The sequence below is a fragment of the Talpa occidentalis genome, unplaced genomic scaffold, assembly GCF_014898055.3.
Source record: "Talpa occidentalis isolate TD23 unplaced genomic scaffold, MPIMG_talOcc4v2.1 talOcc4.10, whole genome shotgun sequence".
NCBI lineage: Eukaryota > Metazoa > Chordata > Mammalia > Eulipotyphla > Talpidae > Talpa > Talpa occidentalis.
This window is the reverse complement of record NW_023600993.1, coordinates 99,778,852-99,799,814: the sequence shown is the minus strand read 5'-3', so window position 1 is coordinate 99,799,814 and position 20,963 is coordinate 99,778,852. Positions and strand designations below refer to the sequence as shown.

At 43.2% G+C, this 20,963-nt stretch overlaps 1 protein-coding gene across 2 annotated transcripts in view; it reads right to left on the bottom strand.

The window, feature by feature from the left end:
• PTPN1 (protein tyrosine phosphatase non-receptor type 1) overlaps positions 1–20,963 on the bottom strand; it is a 62,313-nt gene that overhangs the window by 33,992 nt on the left and 7,358 nt on the right. The gene's annotated exons all lie outside the window — the stretch shown is intronic.

The window sequence follows — 20,963 nt, the reverse complement described above, 5'->3', positions numbered from 1 at the left end:
GCTTCTCTCCTGTTCTCTTCGTGCTTTCTAAATTCAGTTACTCTAAAGCAACTTCCTTCCTAAGCTTCATTTGTTACTCTCCTTTTCACATTTCAAAATTGAAAAAGGCGGGGGTGGGGGGTGTTTTCTGATTATAAAGGTAACACATTACCTTTAGAAAATCCTAGCAACCCAGAGAACCAGGAAACCACATATGAAAACCTGTATGTATGACCAGTGAAAATCCACTGACCTCATATACACTGACCAGGGGAGTAAGTATCTTTTTGGTTACTTGTCCACAGAAGGGGCGTAAGAGGACCAATACCCACTAAGAAAAATACTCGAGAATCAGAGCAGAGACCTCAAAGCGCCCTTTGTTACTGGCATTTTCCTGTATATTTATTCTTCTACTTACTCGGCTCTGCTTAAATTACAAGCAACCTAACATTTATTTCACTCTTTCAGACACTATTGAGAACCACTAGGTGGTTCTCTCTTGGCTAGAAACCATCCAGAGCATCATTCTGCAGTCAGGTCGGAAGTTATCAACTGGCTAAGAAGGGCTATAAACAATCACTTGTCTATTAAGCTACATTCATATTGACAATTCTGTTTTCAATCTATTTTTCTCGCAAGTAGTTGCTTTTAGGTTTAGAGAAAATACACAAAGGTATGAGGGGGGTAGGGGAAGCTTTTTGAGGGCAGAATAACAAAAGTCACACCAAAAATAGCATCACTAACAGAAGAATCTATGGAAAACAAATAATGCACAGGCAAACAAATTGAGGAAACTAGAACAAACAGGCAAATTGTATCAATGCCAATATCCTTGTTATGATATTTACTAGTTTTGCACAATGTTAGCATGAGGGAGGGGACCTGGGAGGGAACCTGGCACAGTGCACAATGGTTCTCTCTATCCTCACAATTATACATGATACGATTCTCTCAATAAAATATTTCAATTAAAAATAAAACTGGGAGAATACAGACAAAGTGTTTATAGTACTTTTATTGTGTAGTCATAGGGGTAGAGCTTCTATTCCTTTTTGTTTTCCACAGTATATGTATCACTTTATAATAAAATATAGTATAAGATTAGAAAAATAAGAAGTCTTAACAAGGGGTAAAAGAATACAGGAAAGACTGCTGGGTCAAGAGTAATTGTCTGGTGATTACTTCTAAGTGCTGAGTCTTTTGTAGGGTTTTTTTAATCCCTCAAACATTTCTGAAGGATTTAGAGGGATCCTATCTTATAATGCAACTCAAGTCTAGACTTAGCTGGGGGGCAAAAACTGCATGCAATTAAGATTAACCTTGGGAAAAATACCTTTAATTGCCAGCATCAAAGACTCAGATTATTTTTAATCTTAGCCTCTTCTGTTTCTCTTTCAACTGTAGCCACCCTTTCCCTAAAGGATAGCAGGTGGTATGTAAAGGAATCATCTCTTTTTTCTCTGGCACATATAGTTTAATGTACATATAGTTTAATTAAGGAAGGTAAAATGAGTGTACAGTGCAAGTCCGGAAGGCAACACTGGGCCAGGAGCTATGCTACATTAGGAGTGAGACTATAAAGATGCAGAAGACAAGACCCCCTATTCCTAGAGGGTTCACATTCTAAATAAGAAGAAAATAACATCTAAGCAACAGAATAGCAGTATTAATCCAGATAAAATGTTGTTAAGTGTTGAAAAGGACTAACATGCTGCAAAAAAAAAAAAAAAAAAAAAAAAGAGGGGTATTTGGCATGGCCTGGTGGAAGTTGAGTGTGTTCCTTCCAGTGGCTTCTTTCTATAAACAAATCCTATTTTCCCTTTGGCAGATGGATTCCTCAGGTGGATTAAAGCAAAGTCAGCACAGTCACAGAGACAACAGAGAAACCATATTAAAATCACTTCCCACAGAACAAAAAAGTGTGTGTGGGGAGGGATTCAACAGAAAAGTGAGCTTAGTATAGAATGCAGGCGGCCTGTGCTCCACTGAGGCAGGGATGACCAACTGAAAAGAGGGGTTGGGGGACTTCGCAGGCAGATGACACAGCACCAACAAAGGACAGATTTTGGAGCAAGCGGTGAGGGTGTGGGACACAGGGCGGTGGCCTAGAGATCTGTCCAGATGTGCTTTGAGCACCTGTGTAGGGTGAGGCCAAGGAATCAGGGGAATCCCCTCTCGGCAATGGGGAGCTATTGGACCTTTTCAAGTAAGACGGTGTCATGTCACCAGGAAACCCAGGATGGACATGAAGAGGCTGAGCCAGCCCAAGGTGACTGTAATAAAGGTGGGGGAGAGAGCGAGGAGAGAAGGGCAGGCATTCAGATGCAATTTTCAAGAAATATGCAATTTTCAAGAATGAAGTTAGCGGGCTTGGCAATCAACTGATGTGAGGGGCAATTAAAGAGTTGGAGATTATCTTAGATTTCGAGTTAGTGTAACAAAGGAGAGATATATATGATAACTTACAAACATAGTGTCCACTGATTTCATAATTATTCAATACAGAAAAAATGCGTAATGGTTAAAAAAAAAATCAAGATTACAAGATAAAACTATTCTACATTACAAAATACATCCTCTAAATAGAAGCATGAGAAAACCTATCAAAAACCTCTTTAATATAGAATGTATTAGAAAATTTGTGAAATCTTATGCATAGTCCATTCTGTTATTTTTTTTTTTAAAGAATATAGGCCATCTGAATGTCTTGTTTAGAAAAGTGTCCGTTTAGGTCTTTTGTCCATTTTTTTTTTTTTTTTTTGTGGGACCCTTGCCAGTGCCCGGGGATCGAACTGGCACTGCAGAGGCTGCAGGCAGCCTCGCAGCCAGGCGCTCAACCGCCGCGCCACCAGGGGAGGCCCTTTCATCCATTTTTTGATTGGATTGTCTTCCCTTTTGTTGTTGGATTGTATTAGCACTGAGTAAATTTTGGAAATTAGCTCCACGCCGGAAGTGTGATGTGCAAATATTTTTTTTCCCATTTTGCAGATTGCCTTTTTGTTTTTTGTGATGGCTCCTTTTGAGGTACAAAAGCTATACTTTTAGTCTGATATCCGGAAGTGTGATGTGCAAATATTTTTTTTCCCATTTTGCAGATTGCCTTTTTGTTTTTTGTGATGGCTCCTTTTGAGGTACAAAAGCTATACTTTTAGTCTGATATAGTCCCATTTGTTTATTTTCCCTCTGGTTGAGTGCCCAACCGTAGATGGCCTGTAGTGTGCTCCCTATATTTTCTTTCAAGTACTTTATAGTTTAAAGATCTTGTATCCAGATCTTTAACCCATTCTGAATTAATCTTTGTCTATGGGGTTATGTATGGATCTGCTTTTATTTTTTTGCATGTGGCTATCCATATTTCCCAACACCATTTGTGAAGACATTCATATGACCTACAGACATATGCAAAACTGTTCAACATCACTTATTGTAAGGGAAATGCAAATCAAAACCACCACGAGATATTACCTCACCCCTGTGAGAATGGTTCATATCCAAAAAAATGGTTACCACTGTTGATGGGAACGCAAGTTGGTACGCTGGCTGCTAGGTTGTATTGGGGGGTTGAGGGATGTGGTATTTATGGGGGATAAGAGCTCCAGAAACAAACCATTTGTTTCCAACACTGCCACGGCTAGGCCCTGCTATGCCAATCAGACCCCCTCTGGAGTCTCATCTGCTGTGATGCCCTTATGGTTGACAGTCCTTGTCCTAAAGGATCACTGGCCTTTGTAGCAGGGGAAGCAAGAACCAAGTCATGAGGGTCCAGAGAAGATCCACCTACCCACAGGCTTATTGGCTCCCGGCAGAAGACAACCTGAGTCTGGATACGGCTGCATGGACAGCTGCAGGGGGCTGAGGCAGGAAGCACACTGTACAGTGTGATCTGAAAACTAACCTTAAATATAATCAAGGGAGGCAACATTATTAGGAAAGCTGGTATTTTCTGCACCTGATATACAATAGAGGGGACTAAGACTGAAATACATGCACAATTTATAAAGATTCATCTCTGGGGCTCCATAATTTCTCACAGGAAAACTAACATGTGATTTAGACATTTAGATTTAGATTTAGAAATTAGTAGAAAACCTCAAAAAGACTATATATTTATTTTTTCAACAGTGGACTCTGACAGAAAATTCAGTTGTAGACCAGACACAAGACCCTGGCCAAAGTTATAAAATGGTAACCAAGGGACAAACACGTCATTACCCGAAGGACCTCTGAAGAAAATAAAAGAGGTTGATGAAGAGACAGCTGGCTCAAAAGGTGGCCCTGGAAGTTACTTGTCCTAGCTCTTCAGCAGGAGAAACTCCAGTCAAACTAAATTCCTCAGGGAGGGCTCTTAAATCCTGATTGGATTCCAAAAGACACGGCACCCACACTCACCTGGCAGTGGGGAGAAAAAGTCTTTCAGTGCCATGGTTGCAAGAGAAGGAGATCTACTGTTACGCACTTCTATACACTTATTATCCCCCTAGATGGATCCCAGGATGACTTTCAGTCATAAAATCACCATGTATGACATTAAATGTAGCAACCATTTCCATTCTAGTAATTCTGCAGGGAAATCACATGTTGTTAGGGAGGCTGAAGATTAAATAGGTTCTACAGGTAAGCCTGGAACTTAACCACCATCCACAACATTGGTCTACAGAAAAATCTGTTCAGAATCCCAGACAACCAAAATTCAAACTCCCGAAGGAGACAGTGTATATTAGGACTGTCTAAACTTCCATGCTTGGTTACCATTTTGATGCCATGCCGGTCAGAAAAGTCCATCTGAACATTGTTCCTGTGAACTGACCCAGATGAGGCTGCAGGGGCACTCTGGATTGTAACAAACTCACCAACCAGGTACTCCACAGGCAAGACCCACCATGGTTTTACCCAAAGCCTGTTGATTTTTTAAAATGACTGTATGGGGATATTTAAAAACAAGCAAAAAGCAAAATTCATGAACACAAAATTTGCCACAAACTGACTCTGTTCTATTTCACGGGCTATTGCAATCAGTTTTCTGGTTGTTTATTACCATCTCCCCCAATCTGCTCAACCTTCCATTATGCATCCCCTTCAACTGGCATTAGAAAAGACTATAGATGTACCCCCAAATTCAGAGGTAAAAAAGACACGGCCAACAGACCAGCTAGCAGCAGCAGCAGTTCCCTGCTCCTTTGCAGTCAAATGTCACGAGGCGCACAGGGAGAGAACCACAGTTTGGTTACCAAGTCTAGAGCCAACACCACATGCCCTGTATCCTTATACGGAAGCAGCCCCAAGCTCCGACATGTTGGTAATTGCTGCTGGCGGCTGTGGCAGTCATGGGGAGAGGATGAGGAGGGGAAGCAGGAAGGAGGTAAACGAGACAGAGTAAGACCGCGGGCGAGAACTCAGCAACACAAAGACAACACAGGCACTGCCCAGCACACTGGAACTCAAAGCCTGCTTCCCAGCTATCTTCAATACGTTTTGTAAGACCCTGGTGAGCAACCCTGTCTTTAAAGCTTTATTTCTCTTCTGTCCACAACTGTTCGGCCTCTGGCCTCCAATCTTGTTGAAAGGCATTTTTATGTTCAGAAAAAAAATCTCAGTTACACTGAGGATTCAGATCCACAGCTTCAGTTGAGGTGAACAGAATAAAGGCAGGTGAGCGCTGAGGTCTGAGGAAATCCCAGGTCTGTTGAAACTCATTGCCCTGATGAAAGGCAACCCCAGAGTTCCAGGAAAGGAGAAAGGACACTGCCGCAAGAAGGGGATTCCCTCTGCTCTTCACCACTTCACCACCCTGGGCTCCAGTGCAACTGAACATCCTTGCCTCAAGTCACTTACCACAATGACCTGTGAGAAGACAGGTGACAGGAAAGTGCTTGGCAAATTCTATTCACACAGAAATTCCAGTTTAAATGACAAACCTACCCCCAAAATCCAATACAGTTAAGAAGTCAAACCAACCCTAAAAACCCCTTCTTCGCTGAACTAGACGTGCCATTTAGCTCCAAGCCATAACGCCAAGCTTGCCAAGGCAAGAACGTGGTTTCACTCATTTGCTCCTCTCCTCTCCGAATGCCACTTGTTTCCTAAGATCCAGAAGATGAGGGAAGGTGAGACTCACTAGTAACAAAATAATCTTAGGGCTGAACTAAGGATAATAAAGACAAAAGCTAAAAACCCAAACAATGATTTCATTTCAGATGCAAATGCTTCCTTCACCTGCCCAGCATTTTTTTTTTTTTTATGTAAACTTTCTGGCAAGATCAAAATCTCAGGAAATTCCAAGCAAATGAAACTCTACAGGCAAATTACTTTGGAGAATGATGTAAACTTTGGAGCCCAAGCATGCTACTCCCATTCTTGCCCAGTTCTTTACTTTTCTAGAGGACCACCAAACCAACCACAAAATCATATGTTAAGAAGAGCTTCCTGCAAGTTGACAACGCTCTGGCTTTTAATAAATGCTTCTATTTCCTGTCAGCATTGGTCAGTCGGAGCTACCAAGCCTATGAAGACCAAACGGGGGAGGCTCTCATCCCACTGACATCTCTCAAACTTGGCCACAGGCTGGAACACAGCGCTAATAAACCACAGAGAAAATGACCCTCCAGAATGTTCTATGCATGGCACAGGGGCAGGATCCAGTGAGAAAGACAGGATGGATTACAGATGACATCTAAGTGCTAGACATACATATGTGTATATATACATCCGAGAGCTGAGATGAAGGACAGCTACATGCGAGGTACTATGAGGTATCTACCAAGAATCACACCCTGTTCTGACTTGGAAAGGCCTTATAATCTCACTGGGGAGACAGACCTCACATAGAAAATCAACATGAAGGGTAACAGTGAAAACAAAGTGTGTACTAAATTGATGACGGTCAGTAACACATGGTTTACACCATAAAACTCAAAGCATGTCTATCAACCACAGTTTCCAATTCACGAACTTTCTAAACAGCATAGCTCATCTATTCTATTCAGGAACTACTTACTGGGTACTTTCTATATGCCAGGCACCATATTAGGTAGTAAGAAATACAAATGATGGAAACAAAAGTAGTCTTGCCCCTTGTGAGACTTGTCATTTACTTGGCAACAGGTAAGTAAACAAGTAATTATAGAACAATGGGTGTAATTATACTCCATCACACAAGGTGCCATAAAAGCGGATGTACAGGGCCCAGGGAAAGACCTGGAAGAGGCAACTAACATGAAGAGGGCAGAGAGGGTAGAGAGGATGCCTAAGACATGACTGGCAGGAAGAAAAGAATCAGCAAGATAGAATGTTCCAGTCAGAGGAAATGGCATATGCAAAGGCTCTGGTGAGAGCAAACGAGCATTACCATTTCAGGAACTAAACATGCTTTTGAAAGTTGCAGCCAGAATGTGTATGTGCATGCTCGGAATTCAAGGGCCATTATTACTTCCTGGGTAAACAGATGATTCTGTCCAGGAAGAACAAATTGTCAAGCGAAAGGAGAAGCGTGAGGAGAGCAGTCTTGAGGAACTTCCCCAGCAGAGAAGCAGTCCTGGGGTGAGTGCTAGGACCAGCTACAGGAAGAGAAGATATAAAAGGAAAGAGAAAGGAAGAGAGAGTATGGAAATGGGGTTCAAGAATATTCAAGAGGCAAACAAATCTACCACATTAAATGATGCTATGATAAAGAGGCAAAGTATCCTCCATATCGGCAGCAAGGAAGCTCAGTGACCTTGTCAGAATTACTTCAGTGGCCTGGTGGGGCGGGGCCTAACTTCTCTGGGTCAAGGAGTGACTGGGAGGTGAATAATGGTCACAGTGACCTATTTATCTCAAACATTCCCACTGGAGAAGGAAACCAGAGCAGGCTGGAGGGAGAGTCTCAGCTGGAGGAAGCCTGAGAACTAAGTCTAACTGAGGAAGGAGCGAGCCGGCATGGGAGGAGGGTTGGGGACTCCTATCTGGAGAGCCACTAACCCCTTGGAGCACGCCGCCAGGGGCAGTGAGATGGGAAGGTGTCAGGAGCAGATGGAAGGGTTGTTTAGACAGGAACGACAGCTCCTTTCTCCTTGTGAGAAAAATGAGGTAGAAGGCGGGCAGAAAAGCCAAAGTTGAGGGAGACAGAGCTGGGGTTAAAGACTGGATTTCTGAAGGCTTCATCCAGCAGCACCAGGCACGTAGGCCGGTGGAGAAAGTAGGGTGACTAGTCCAGTCCACGGCCACAGCTTATCAGATAGGCTGATGGCATGAAGCTGGGCAGAAGTGCCAGGAGTACTGGAGAGGTGGCATTTCAAATGACTGAGCATTGTCTTCATAATGAGGGAAGTGAGGACCGGGGAGGGAGGAGCAGGTAGAAATCTGGATGAAGACACAGGAGAGGAAGTAACTGAGGAAGGCAGCATGCACACACAGGAGGCAGTGACAGGGGAGCAAGGTTTGAGTTTGAAGATGTCACAGCGTGTGACGATCCCAAAGGCCAGGGCATGCCTACAGCAGGGAGACAGCAGGAGAGGGCCGTGAAGTTCCCAGGGGATGAGGTGATACTAGGTGGGCTGTCCAAATGAACACTGATATGGCTCAGGATGACAGCAGCCTTGGAAGACACGCCCGGCCTAATCAAGGGGAGTAGAGCAGGATGCAGAGAGGCCCATTTACCATAATACCAGCAGGTTAATTTGACTAAGAAAGCTTGGCAGAATCTTCTAGGTACTTACATGCTCATGCTCACATTCGCACATGCGCACTCCTCCCTGCTCATATCTCTCCTGCAACCCCCAGTACTTTCACTCTGCTCAGCAAATATGAAGGCAAAGCACAATCAATGCACAAAAGAGCAACCCAGAGTGTGGACTTCTACAAAAGCTGCCTCTTTATAATTTTTTCTTACTCAGCGTCTCTCCTTACCCCCTCCACCCCTTTCTCAAAAACAGATGCATCCACCTTGCAATGTTTTGGTCACTAAATAGCTACACTTCACTTATTTTGCAGAGAGGCTGTGGACTACTGTTTTTCTACTCTATCCTGCTTTGTACATTCTACAGTATTCAGTGACATGTACAGGACTCCAAAATAAAACTGAAAGAAGAGAAAACACAGCCACCCCCCTCGCATTTATGAGAAAAGCAGCCACAGCTTCTTTAATTCTACTTTGCCATCCACTGGTAAGGAAAATTCTCCCCTTGCCAAATCCTTAAGTGACTGGCAGTCAGCAATTACTTTCTAAATCGAATCCAGGATGACACCAATACATAATCTTCATAGCCAGAATCAGAAGGGGGAGTCGGGAAAGATGTTTTCTCAACCTTCATGGCTGGCAGAAACCGCTTCTGACTGCTCCCACATGGCAAGGAGAGCTTAGTTAGTGTGTGAATGGAAAGCATGCAGCTGGCAGTAACTCCTTCAGAATTACTCAACACGGTAACATTGTGTTTAAATATAAGTAGTAATAAAGCCTCAGAAATTAAGAGTTAAAGCGTAAAAAATAAAGGCTGTCAGTCACTTAAGAGTACAATCACGACCGGTGAACTTAAGTTATTTTACAGGGTACTTAACTTCCAAGAATCATTCAAACAGAGCCATCTGTGTACCAAGAACTGTTAACAAACAGACCGCATAATGTGACACGGTCAGTCAAGCTCATTAAAAATATCCTTTAACATTCACCAGGAATAAATGAGACCTTTAGTCTCCGAATGTGAGCTGCAAATCAGGTGGCTAGTTGCATATTTTCCATTTATTCTTAAGTCAGAGCAGCTTATAAAGATTCTTTTAAAATATCTTTATATTGCATGTTAAAATACAATTCTGCCTTTTGTACAGACATAAAGGCTATCTGCATACATATTTAGATAAGTAAACACTTTACATGAAAGTTATCAATTTGCTGCAATCAAGACAGTATTACCCGCCTGTTAAGTGCAATACACTCGTGCTATAAAATTGACAATGACACTAACATCCTCCTCCTGGAGAAGACACTACTCAGACATCCACACTACGCAGTGGTGTGAGGGTAAAGCCATGCTGCACCTCCTGCAGGCCACATTAACATCATCAAGGTGCAGGCGAGAGGTCATGTACAGGAAGCAGAAAAAGAGCAAGAGAATGTATATTAATTTGCAGGGTGGAAGTGAAGGAGGGTTAAGACTAAGGAGGAAAAAAGTTAAACATGGCTCTATGCGTTCAACCCTGGGTAACGTAACACGAAACACGACCAGAGAAGGGCAAGGAGGAAGCCCCGGATTGGAAAACATACCGGGGTCACACCTGCTTGCCTTTGGAATCTGCACTCAGGTATTAGCTTGGAAGACTGCCCCTTCAAGAGAGCTCATCTGTCTGTTCTTCCTGTGCCCAATCCCAGCTGGCTACCTACCTCCCCACAGCAACTGGGCCTGGGCCTATGAGCTCCAAACTTGGATGGTCTCTGTCCAGCCTCTGTGTTGGCCAGATTATGCTGCCTCTTAAGGGCAAGGAGTAGATTGTCTGGCCCACCGCTTATCCCAGGTACCTAACACAGAGCCTGGCACCCAGCAGTTGCTTGTGTATTTACAAAATGAATGGATGACTATACCCACCAGGAATTTACAATCTAGAACAGAACAAATGAAGGATGGATGAAAAGCTTCATGGAGAAACTGGCCTTCAGGTACTAGATTTTCCTTTCATACACACACACACACACACACACACACACACAGAAGTAACAGTGATGGCTGGATCACTAAGCTGGAATTCAGTTGGGGGGTGAGGGCACAGTATAAAACTTAAAGACCTTGATTGTTTTATAACGGTAAAGAATCTTCCTTATCCATGGCGTGTTCTAATTTGTCACATACAACACACCTCTATGAAATAACAGACACTCAGAAGGATCAAAGAAAGAACCATGTAATCCAATGTCATCTAACAGTCACTTCTGCTCCTGATCGTGGACAGGCATCGCTAACAGCATATCCTCCTCGCAACCTATATATTTATTTTAATCATGGCTATCAACCACTTCATCTTTTGATAACATAGAAAAAACATCTAATCACGAGCTCTGGCATATGACAAGTGGTAACACTCTTCACCAAGTCACAAAGCAAGTCATTCAAAACACTGGTTAGATTTCTCGGTGCAAGCATACTTGTGCAAGTCACTTTTTAAAAAAAATCACTTCCCAGAGGGACCACTCCATTTAATTTCCAAGCTGGTCATCAAAAGTAGTTCCTGGAAATAAGTGAACACGAGACAAAAACACAGTCACACTCATTTGCCTGAGCTGGAAAAAAAAGGATAGCAGCTCCCCAACTTCCTCAGAAAACAGGAGGGGCCATGGGTGAAGAGAAAGGGGAAGGGCAGGACGAAGCATCAGGCGGAGGACTTTACCCTGGAGTTCAAGGGCAAGGGCACCTCCTCGGGGATGCTCACACTACCCAGCCAACCTTCACCTCTGCCTCTATTCCCTGCTTTCCTTTATGCAAAAGAGGCTGAGTATCTTTTTCGAATGATCTTAATTCTAATATTAATACCAAATTCCAAGAAGCAAACCCAGATTGCGGAAAAGGGCAAGGAGTGTGCAGAAGGCACCAGGGGCCCCTGGGTAAGCAAAACCCAAGACTGCACACAGGTTCGGCCAGTAGGCGGGGTGTCCCTTCGAGGATCATGCCAAAGTGGGCTCAATGGTGTGATTTTCAGATTTTTCAAGTGAATTTAAAAATCTAGATTTGTGTACGATCTCATGATTTGTAAACAATGGCAAAAATTTAAACTCCTATTTTTACAAAAACACTGTCAACCAGCAAAATATGACTGCTGGTGACCCATGCGTGACATCTAGGTAAGGGGTTAGGAAACTGGGCAAAGGTTGAAATCGACAAACTGCCTCTTCCTACGTGCGGAGACGCCACGGAGTCTTAGCACAGGCCCTCTTCTCTCTTGGCAGGCTCTCTGCCTGCTTCCCGGCCCCTCCTTCACATGTGGTCAGACTGGATTCAGGACACGAGCGACATCAGCAGAGAAGAACATCAAGGTTCCGACACCTAACTGTCCTCCTGAAACACTCCCTGCTATTAAGTCCGATTGATGGTGTATAATAAATGGCACCCGCTCATAAGAGTACTTCATGCACAGCCTGGGGCATGAACCAACTCAGTAAGTGTTGGCTGTGACCGGGTTTTACTCTGAATGAGAGTAGGAATGGATCAGACTGTACGTTTCTCTCTTGAATTTTAGTCCAATTACAAAACACAATAATCATCTTCAGACGTGGGAAGAATTTCAAAGGAAACTGCAATCATCAATGTGACATTCAGTAATTTTATAAAATCATCTGATTTACGACCTCACAGGGCATTTTATTATTTTTAAGACTATAATGGAGTTTTTTAATTTGCCTTAATATGAAAATTTAAAGTTCGGTCCCACTTTTAAATAAAGGGGATCCCAGAACACACAAGGCTACCACATCCAGCATGAACAGGACTTGAATCTTGAACCTTTCCATAAAGGCTGTTCCTGCCTCGGGTTCCTCGTGGTAACCATGAGCTGTGCCGTAAGGCTAGCTGTCTAACCACCGCAGTTTACAGGTCCCGCCTGCAGCTCTTTCAAGGTCTCAGGACAGTTAAAGGCAGACACAGGAAGAATCCCAACCCAGGTTTCTTGAGTCTTCTTTTTCCATTATCTCACAAGTCCCTGGGAGGATATAAGCTGAAGGCTGGTAAGCAGCACAGCTTAGGACTAAAGATTTGAAATAAAACAGACTGGGTGACACTAACCAGTGCTGGAGACAAACACGAGGCCCAGCCCTGAGGAGCAAAATACACTCTATCCACGGAGGGGGCCCGGCGGGGAAGGTTGCTAAGCACTGCCAACCCAAGTCTTGCCTGAGAATATCTCAAGATGCCATGTTACCCCAATAAAAAATTAAAGAGTGTGTGTGTGTGTGTGTGTGTGTGTGTGTGTGTGTAAATCGCGGTTGGCCAGAATCCTTTTTAAATCCTCTAATATCAACTATGCCCTTGCAGCCACTGATTTGGCACAGAAGCTCCCAGCTTCTATGAGAGAATCTAATTTATTTGCTGGAAAAGCAGAGATTTCTCTAAACAAAGGATCGATGCTTTTAAAGGAATGTTACTGTACTTCAAACAGCCCAACTTCCAAAGTACCGAGAAAATAACTTTTGAAATCTAGCCAAGTGTGGAATATAGGCTGTGTCCTACATTCAAAATTTGTCTTTCTAGAAAGCATGTTTTAATGTCAAAGGATATAAAGCAAGCTGTGAACAGGAGACTAAAATTAGCTCAAACCACAAATAACCTAACACACTTATCACTTCCTTATGATCAACCTACAAAAATCAAACATAAAAGGCATTTACTAAACTAAAGGTCATGCCAATTGAGTCCTTTAACTCCAGTTGTATCCTTTCTTCCTTCTAAAATGGACCTGGCATGTAAACATGACCCAAGAAAGAGAGTTTATTCATTTGAAGGCAAGTACAGGACAAACCATTACAGCTGAGTTTCGCCCCGTAAATAAAACAGCATGTACCATGCAGTTCTTAAGTGGTTAGAACGGCAACCACCTCCTCAAACTGAAGATCTGAAATTTGAAGCGGCGGGACCACACCCATCTCCAGCTGCGTTTCACACTGAGAGCTGGGACACCAGACTGACTTCAAACCAAAGCAAGCCTTCATCTCCTAGAGCCATTTATTTCCTACTTTCAAAAGCAACTTCTAACTAACAAAATCTGTTGAGAAACACAAAAGTTGTTGCCATCAAGGAGTGGAAGAAGTTGCAAAAGGAAGTTTGGTTGGCAAACACGCATTAGGAAAAAAAGATAGTAGGTTTGTTAAATTTCAATGACTTTTACAGTGACTCTCCCTGAGCGATAATTGTTTTGATGTCTTCTCAAGGAAACTCAGATTCAAAGGATGAGAACAAGTGGTTAAGTAAAGACAAATCTAGAACTACCAACTGCCAACTACTCCTCAATATTGTGAGAAAAATCCTCACAGCATTCCTACTGGCAGGTGGGAAAATGAGGGACAGGAGCAGACCTGGGTACCATGGTGAGAAGAGAGGAAATAAACTATGAGCCAGAACACGAGCATCCTGGGTGCATGAAGAAGGCCCGTGAGGCCACAAGGGGCTATTTCAGTGCACTTAGACATGGTGCCGTGACAGGGGCACACAGAGCCTTAAAGTACTGAGCACTGGGGTGTGTGTGTGTGTGTGTGTGTGTGTGTGTGCGTTCTCAGGGAATAGTCAGGGGAGATGTGAACCAGCTCACCCTTACGTGTGGCTAAATCACCTGGTCTACTGGGGAGCACTCCAGAAACAGGGCCTTGTGCCTATAGGTCAGATGGGACATACATGATGCAACTTCCTGATCACACAGCATTCTACCACACCCCTTCAGCCCACCTCCAAGGGTGATACCGAAAGACCCTGGCAACCGGGAGGTGGTACCTGATAGTGGAGAACAATAACGAGAGTGCCCTCTGTTAAAACACATTTCAAATCAGGGTAAAAATGAAGTAAAACAAAATACCTTCCATGCCCACCCCTGAAAAGACTACCAAAAATTTTAGCGGCCCCTTCTCTCTGTGCAAGTGAGTCACACAAGTACTTGTGACTCGGAACGGCTGACATGCCCTCGACCCTCCACCGAGGCACAGTAAGCCCTGCCTGTCTGAACAGCGAAGCAGTACAAAATCTAGAAGGGATAAATATAACACCGACAAATGTTTAGCCAGCGAGGGAATTCAGAGTTAATTTGCCATATTGTGCTAAATGCAGCTTGTCTATTTGTTCTCTTGAGTGAAGTTATATTCAGAAGTGATTTCATCTGCAGACGTTTTGAAGTAACCCCATGTTCTTAGGAGAACTCCAACTATTTGGAGTAATTACTCGATGGTCACTTTCCTGTAAGCAATTCACAGTGGTGCATAATCCTCTGAGTAATCAGTCCTCATCAGCATCAGCACTAGCTAAGCTGTTTGCTGGAACTTAGTGTGGTGCTTTTAAAATAAGATTCTTCAAAAGGAAGCGTTGCGCCAAGAAGACAGCCATGAAGAAAGACAACAAGGGGAGACAGACTTCACACAGAGTACCAGGGGGAAGGGCAAGAGTTTTTCTTTTGTAATCACTAATAAATTAAAAACACAACTTTGGAAACCTAGTTTTGCTAAGCTCATCTTATCTTTGCAAGTGGTGTCGCTCACCCACAAAAGCCACAAGCACAGCCTAGGTTTTTCCTTCTTCATCTGCAAGAGAAAACATGGTTCACTTGGGCTTCAGGAGGAAACCTCTGCAAGTGAGGGGGAGGAGCGCCCAGGGCACACGGGCACCGGGCCGGGGGGGGGGGGGGGGGGGGGGGTCACTACCCGCACTGACCCCGAGCGAGGACGGCGAATTTCTGGGCACAGCGCTAGATTAAGAGTAGAAGTGGGTAAGTGTATTTTAGAGAGAAAAAACAGACTGTGTCGCTTTGCTCATGAGCCACGTTTATGAGTCCAGGTTACGGCACGAACTTCTTGAAGCGCAATTCTATTTAATTACCTTGGGGCACCAATAAAACGTGGCGAACTGGCAGACTCAGAAGCACTCAGGACCGCAAACTGAACTGTCACAATTTAAAAAAAAAGACTTACTAGCAGTTATTATTTTTGTGTGCAGTGTGACTCGTACCACATCCCAAAGCTTGGCTGCTTGGGGGGGCGGGGGGCAGACTTTGCTAGCAAAAAAATCACCCCATGAAATGTTTCTGTTTCCACTTTTCAGGCACTCAACATCTATAAACTGCCAGTAACGACGCTCACGAATACGTGAAGCTGCCTTGAGAAAGGAAGGGGCGGCAGCCAGTCAGTCCACTAGGAAGCCAGCTTTCACACCAAGTAAAACATCCTTTCGAAAATGCTGGAGGCTTCTTTTGAAAATGCTGGTACTTCCTTCTCCAGCATGGCAGCTGTGTGAAGTCGTCTTCTATTCAAGTGAAGTTTAGGCCAGATGCAGGTTTCTTCCTAAAATTACAACATAAAGGGCAGCTACTCTTTATGTACCTCGTTGGGGTTGAATCTTTCGTAAATTCTCAAGAATCAGTTCCTCTATCTTTTACAGGAAAAACCACCCAATTGCTGCTTAGAGAAAAACTGCAAGTATAACTCATGTGTCAGTGTTACTCATTTTCCCACATTACTAAATCAGATGAAGCCTGCTTACTAAAAATGTTTCCTATCTCTTGGGGAGGACAATTCTACTGAGTCTTTGCTATCTTCGCAAAAGTCCTGCAAGTTTTTGAGGCTAACGGTGCCCACCCAAGCCCTCACACACCTCAGCAAACCGAGGAACCACTGTGGTGTTTGCAAAGATTACTTCAGGAATGCTAACTTCTCTTCGTGAGTAAATTAAAGACTTGTATCACTTGAACGAACTTAGTGACCTTAGTCCAGGATTACTTTTACACAAGAAGGGTCAGAAGCGCAAAGGAGAAAAAGGGACCAGTTCAGTGTTGCTAGTGTTAGAGCTGAGACCAGAGAAAAGGCAGAAGATTAAACCACTCTTTTGGCCCAGAGCAGTCTGATCAAAGGCCAAAAATGCTTGCCTTCACCATACTTCAAGAAAAAAAAAAAAAAAAGCTAAGTATGGTAAGGGTTGTAACTTTATAGAGAAGCACATTTTACCACAAGCAAAAAATATTTTGCAAGCCGACGCCATGCAAAGTCCATCTAGAAGGCAAGTCAGCACAAGCCAGGAGCGATGAGGACGGAGTCACTCAGCAATTCTTAGAGAGACAGATGTATCCCACCCCCGAGTTTCAGGCCGAGGACAAATCCATCGTTACACTGACCGGCTTCTCCTGAGTGAGAGTGTGAGCCTGTCTTCCAGCCGCCACATGAGACAACACTAAATCGTCCCATCTGGTCATGGCTCCAAATGGGGTGGTTTTCCCCCCAAGCGACCTCTGTTACTCATATGAACGAGCTAAGTGGTCTCCATCATCCTCCCCAGCATGGGCGCTGGGAACCATGTCTGTCTGTCTTTACCTTGTCTGGGCCTAGCAGCTGTGGACAATCAACACACTCTCAACAGCCATTAGGCACTTACTCTGTGCCAGGCGCAGTGGGCACCAGGATGAACGAGACAGAGGGAGGACTGGCCTCAGGAAGCCTGGACTCCAGGGGGGACGTGTAAACAGCTGCAAGAAGCGCAGGGTTTTCTAAGAGGTAGGAATGAAGCTGTACAGAAACGCAGTGTGCAAAGAACAAAGCTGGGTGGAGAATCTTCTAGCATGACTACAACAGAAGGGCCACGGGAAGGGATGGCTGGCACCCGGCTGCCACGCTAAGGAGTTTGGGCCTCACACGTAACAGGAAAGCACTAGGAGCAGTTAGAGGAATGACAGGCTCAGGTCTGTTTTTCACACAATTACTTGATGATAAGGTGAAGGAGGGGCTGGGAGGCAGGCAGAGCCTGCTGAGGAACCGTGTCGGTACACAACTGCGTTCCTCACTTGAGAAAGCACAGCGCTATTAGAGGCGACATTTGAGCATCTAGAACATGGGGGCTATGGAAACGATGCCACGGGGACCAGTCAATGAAATGCGGTGGAGCGAATGAGGTTCGACTCCAAAGTTCCCAGCACTCTGGACTCAAAACATGCACAGTGAAAGACAGCAACAAACCACAATGTCTGGGGACAATGACCCAACAGATGTCCCATTTCATGCACACAGGCAGGTGTAAAGGGACGTGCCTGGCCTAGCTGTCAGCATCAGTTGGTCACCCATGAACAAACTAGCACACGCACAGAGGGAGAAGTGCCAGACTGAGCAAAACACATGTGCATTCAGGTAGGCCCGAGAATAAGGACCTGCAATTAAAAGCACAGCATTGGACAAAAACTGTCAAAAAGGTTCTGTGATCTAACAGATAAGAAAACAGACAAGACAGACACAAAAGGAAAACAAGTAAAAGAAAGAAAAGAGAAAAGGCAGTCATTTCAGCAGTCTGTGATCTGAGACAAACCCTACAGGAAATTTCTTTTTCATTTGTCATAAAATGTAGTAGCCATCCAATTACTTTATTCAATGCCAGTTATTTTTATAGGTTGGGGGAAGCTATTCATGCTAAAATGCCAAGAGCATGGAGAGGCAATAGAGCCCAGTGATAGGTAACTGGCAGCTGCATCACCGCCACCCACCCCTCCGCTGACTTTTCAAGATCATCGCACCTGGTTTACTTCCTTCCCAAATACCAAGGCACTCCTGAAAAATATGCCAGTGATGCCACACAAACAACGAGAGCAAAGAGTTCCTCCCTCCACTATTTCTACTTTTGCTCCCAGTTAATTTAACATGAATCCAGACAATTATAAAAGTCTTTATACCATTTCCAAAGGGGGGATCAGCTACCTAAATTTAGTTCACTTAAACCACAGCTAAACAAGAACTTTTAGATCTAATGGGTCACTTGAGATGACCAGGAATTCCCAGCCTCTCCGATGTGATTTCCGTTTGTCTTTTTTTTTTTTTTTTTAATATAATGATGTTGAGTCATAGTATGTAGACCTTCCTCCTCTGCACAAAATGCGGAGAATGGCATTTAAATAAACACCACCGGGAAATTTTATATTCTTGAAATATAACAACAGAAGCTGTATACAGAGCAGTGAAGAATTTTAGTGAACTATTGATATAACATGGTTCTAACCTCATCAGGCATTAGGTTGTATTTCATAATGAAAGCAGCTATAAAAAACAAATGTCGCTACAAGAGTGGTTCATCTTACCAAGCCTGTCTCTAACACGGGATAAATCTTGCCTTCAAGACACAAGCTATTGTTAAATTCTTCATTAACTGAAACAACCTAATCATTCACACTGAAAAGTCCTGAAAGGTGTCAGCGAATCAAAGAATTAAGAATTTAACTTAATCAAAGAATTAAGAGTTTAATTTAATCTCGAAGAATTTCTCTTAGAGATAAGAGAAATAAAACACTTGACCCAAGCCCTAGGGATAGGAGGTAGAACTGTTAAGTAATTTTCATTCATGCAAGCCCTCTTTTCTCTCATTCTAGTTCTGAAAACCAACTCCTTTCTCCTATCTGTACTCTGTCGCCTTTTGGACAGCCAGACCAACTCAAATGCCAGTGCTAAGTACTATTTCCATTTTTCAAGCCAGATAAACAATTGTTTAAATGATAGGAAACAAATTTTAAACCCACCTACATGTGCTGCCCAAAACTGACTTTTTATAGACTAAATGTTTAGGATCTACTCATTAGCCTTAACAGTTAAAAACAAGGTTATGCTCACTTTTATCAAAGGAGCTAAAGTAGCAGCAGCTTTGCCTGAAACATTTGTTTTCTAAACTGTCACATTTCCAGGCATTCAAACAAAGGTCTACTTCACTCTTTGTTCTCTTCCCAATTGTTTTCAAGGTTTTGCAACTTTTTGTTCTAGGTAGGAAAAAAAGTTAATAGCACTGCCTTGTTTACAAAATTTTAAGCCAAAATTACATATTTTTCTCATCACAATAGACTAAGCAAGCTCAAAATGACTTTGTAAAAGGGGGTCCTGATGATGGCATGCTACAAAATACTAACCTAATGTTTAAGTTCCATTTTTTAACAAACACATTTCTTTGAATTCTTGAAAAATAGTGGTTTTAATAAACTGCCACAGACTTTGCCACTTTAGACTCAAGGTCACTTGAACTCATGTTTTTTTTTAAAGGCCACTTTTTTAATCTTAAAAGGAAAAAGAGCTTCTAATTTCAGTTTTAGGAAAGAGAAATATCTGTATGACAGAGGTAAGAAAAGTCCATAGCGGACAATTCATCCAAGATCAAAAGGAACCACCTCCAGGAATGTGGCAATCCATTAAGAAGCTGGGGCAATCTCAACACACAGCAATCATGACTAACTCCTCGGGCTCAAATGTGGTAGAGAAATTTAAGAGCAATAATGGCAATTAATTGAAGACCAGCGTGCTCCATGCCAGTGGCGTGCTCAATCCAGTTTTAGTCATGCCTGGGGGACAAGTCAGGCTAGTCTGGCCTAAAACAGTATTTGAAAGCAAATTCAACCAAGAATTTTTGTAACATGAAGTTGTTGTTGCCAACTCAGCCAGTCTCTGGATAAAGGATTCCACCCTGTGCTTCCTGAAGGCCACCTCTACTTGTGATAGGGTATATCACAATCCACTACAACACTCAGCCCAACGGTTTTTTCATTTAAGCTTTAGACTCTACAGCATTGAACTAGATACAGAAAACATGTCTATACATTCTCAGAGTCACTGCTGGAATTCATTCAATTAACTCAGAGAGACCAGACAGGGAATACACATTTTATGTATGGACCAATCATACTAATACTGGTTACAATGGTTATAAATTTTAGTCTATCAGAAACCAATACACATTACAATCCAAGTGAAAAAGAATCCTGTCAAGTAAGTTTGATGTAAATCCACATGAAACCAAGCCTGCCAAAAAAAAAGGCTTTTGTTAGTCAAGCATACCAAAGAACTGCTTAAAGCTTTTTTCCTTTTTAAGTGGAGCTCAAAATAGATTTTAATACTACCAGCTGATGGATCTCACAATTTGCCTTTTGAGCCTATAAACTGAAAACAGAATAAACTGCCTCCTCCCTTTACACAAGTAACAAAATCTCTCTATTCTGTGCATGGCCATGTGAGTGTGGTTTTGGTTAATCCTCACAACCCCCGCAATGACATTTAATAGGGAGCGCATATTTTCTTTAGAGGATTTAGCTGCTGGTGAAAGCAGACCTCTTGGTGTTTTGAACGTCGTATTTCAGAGATAGGTGAGAAACTACCTTCCGAACTCCTCTAGGAAGCAGCCTAGCCCACGAGGAGATGGGAGAAGAAATGACGAGCTCAGCCTTGCAGAAAGGATCGGATGGTTCCGGGGGAAATTACGCAGGTTTAGCGAAGGCCAGAACTCAAGGCTTCCCCGCTCCCGGCCGGGAAGGAGACACTATGTTGGCCCCCG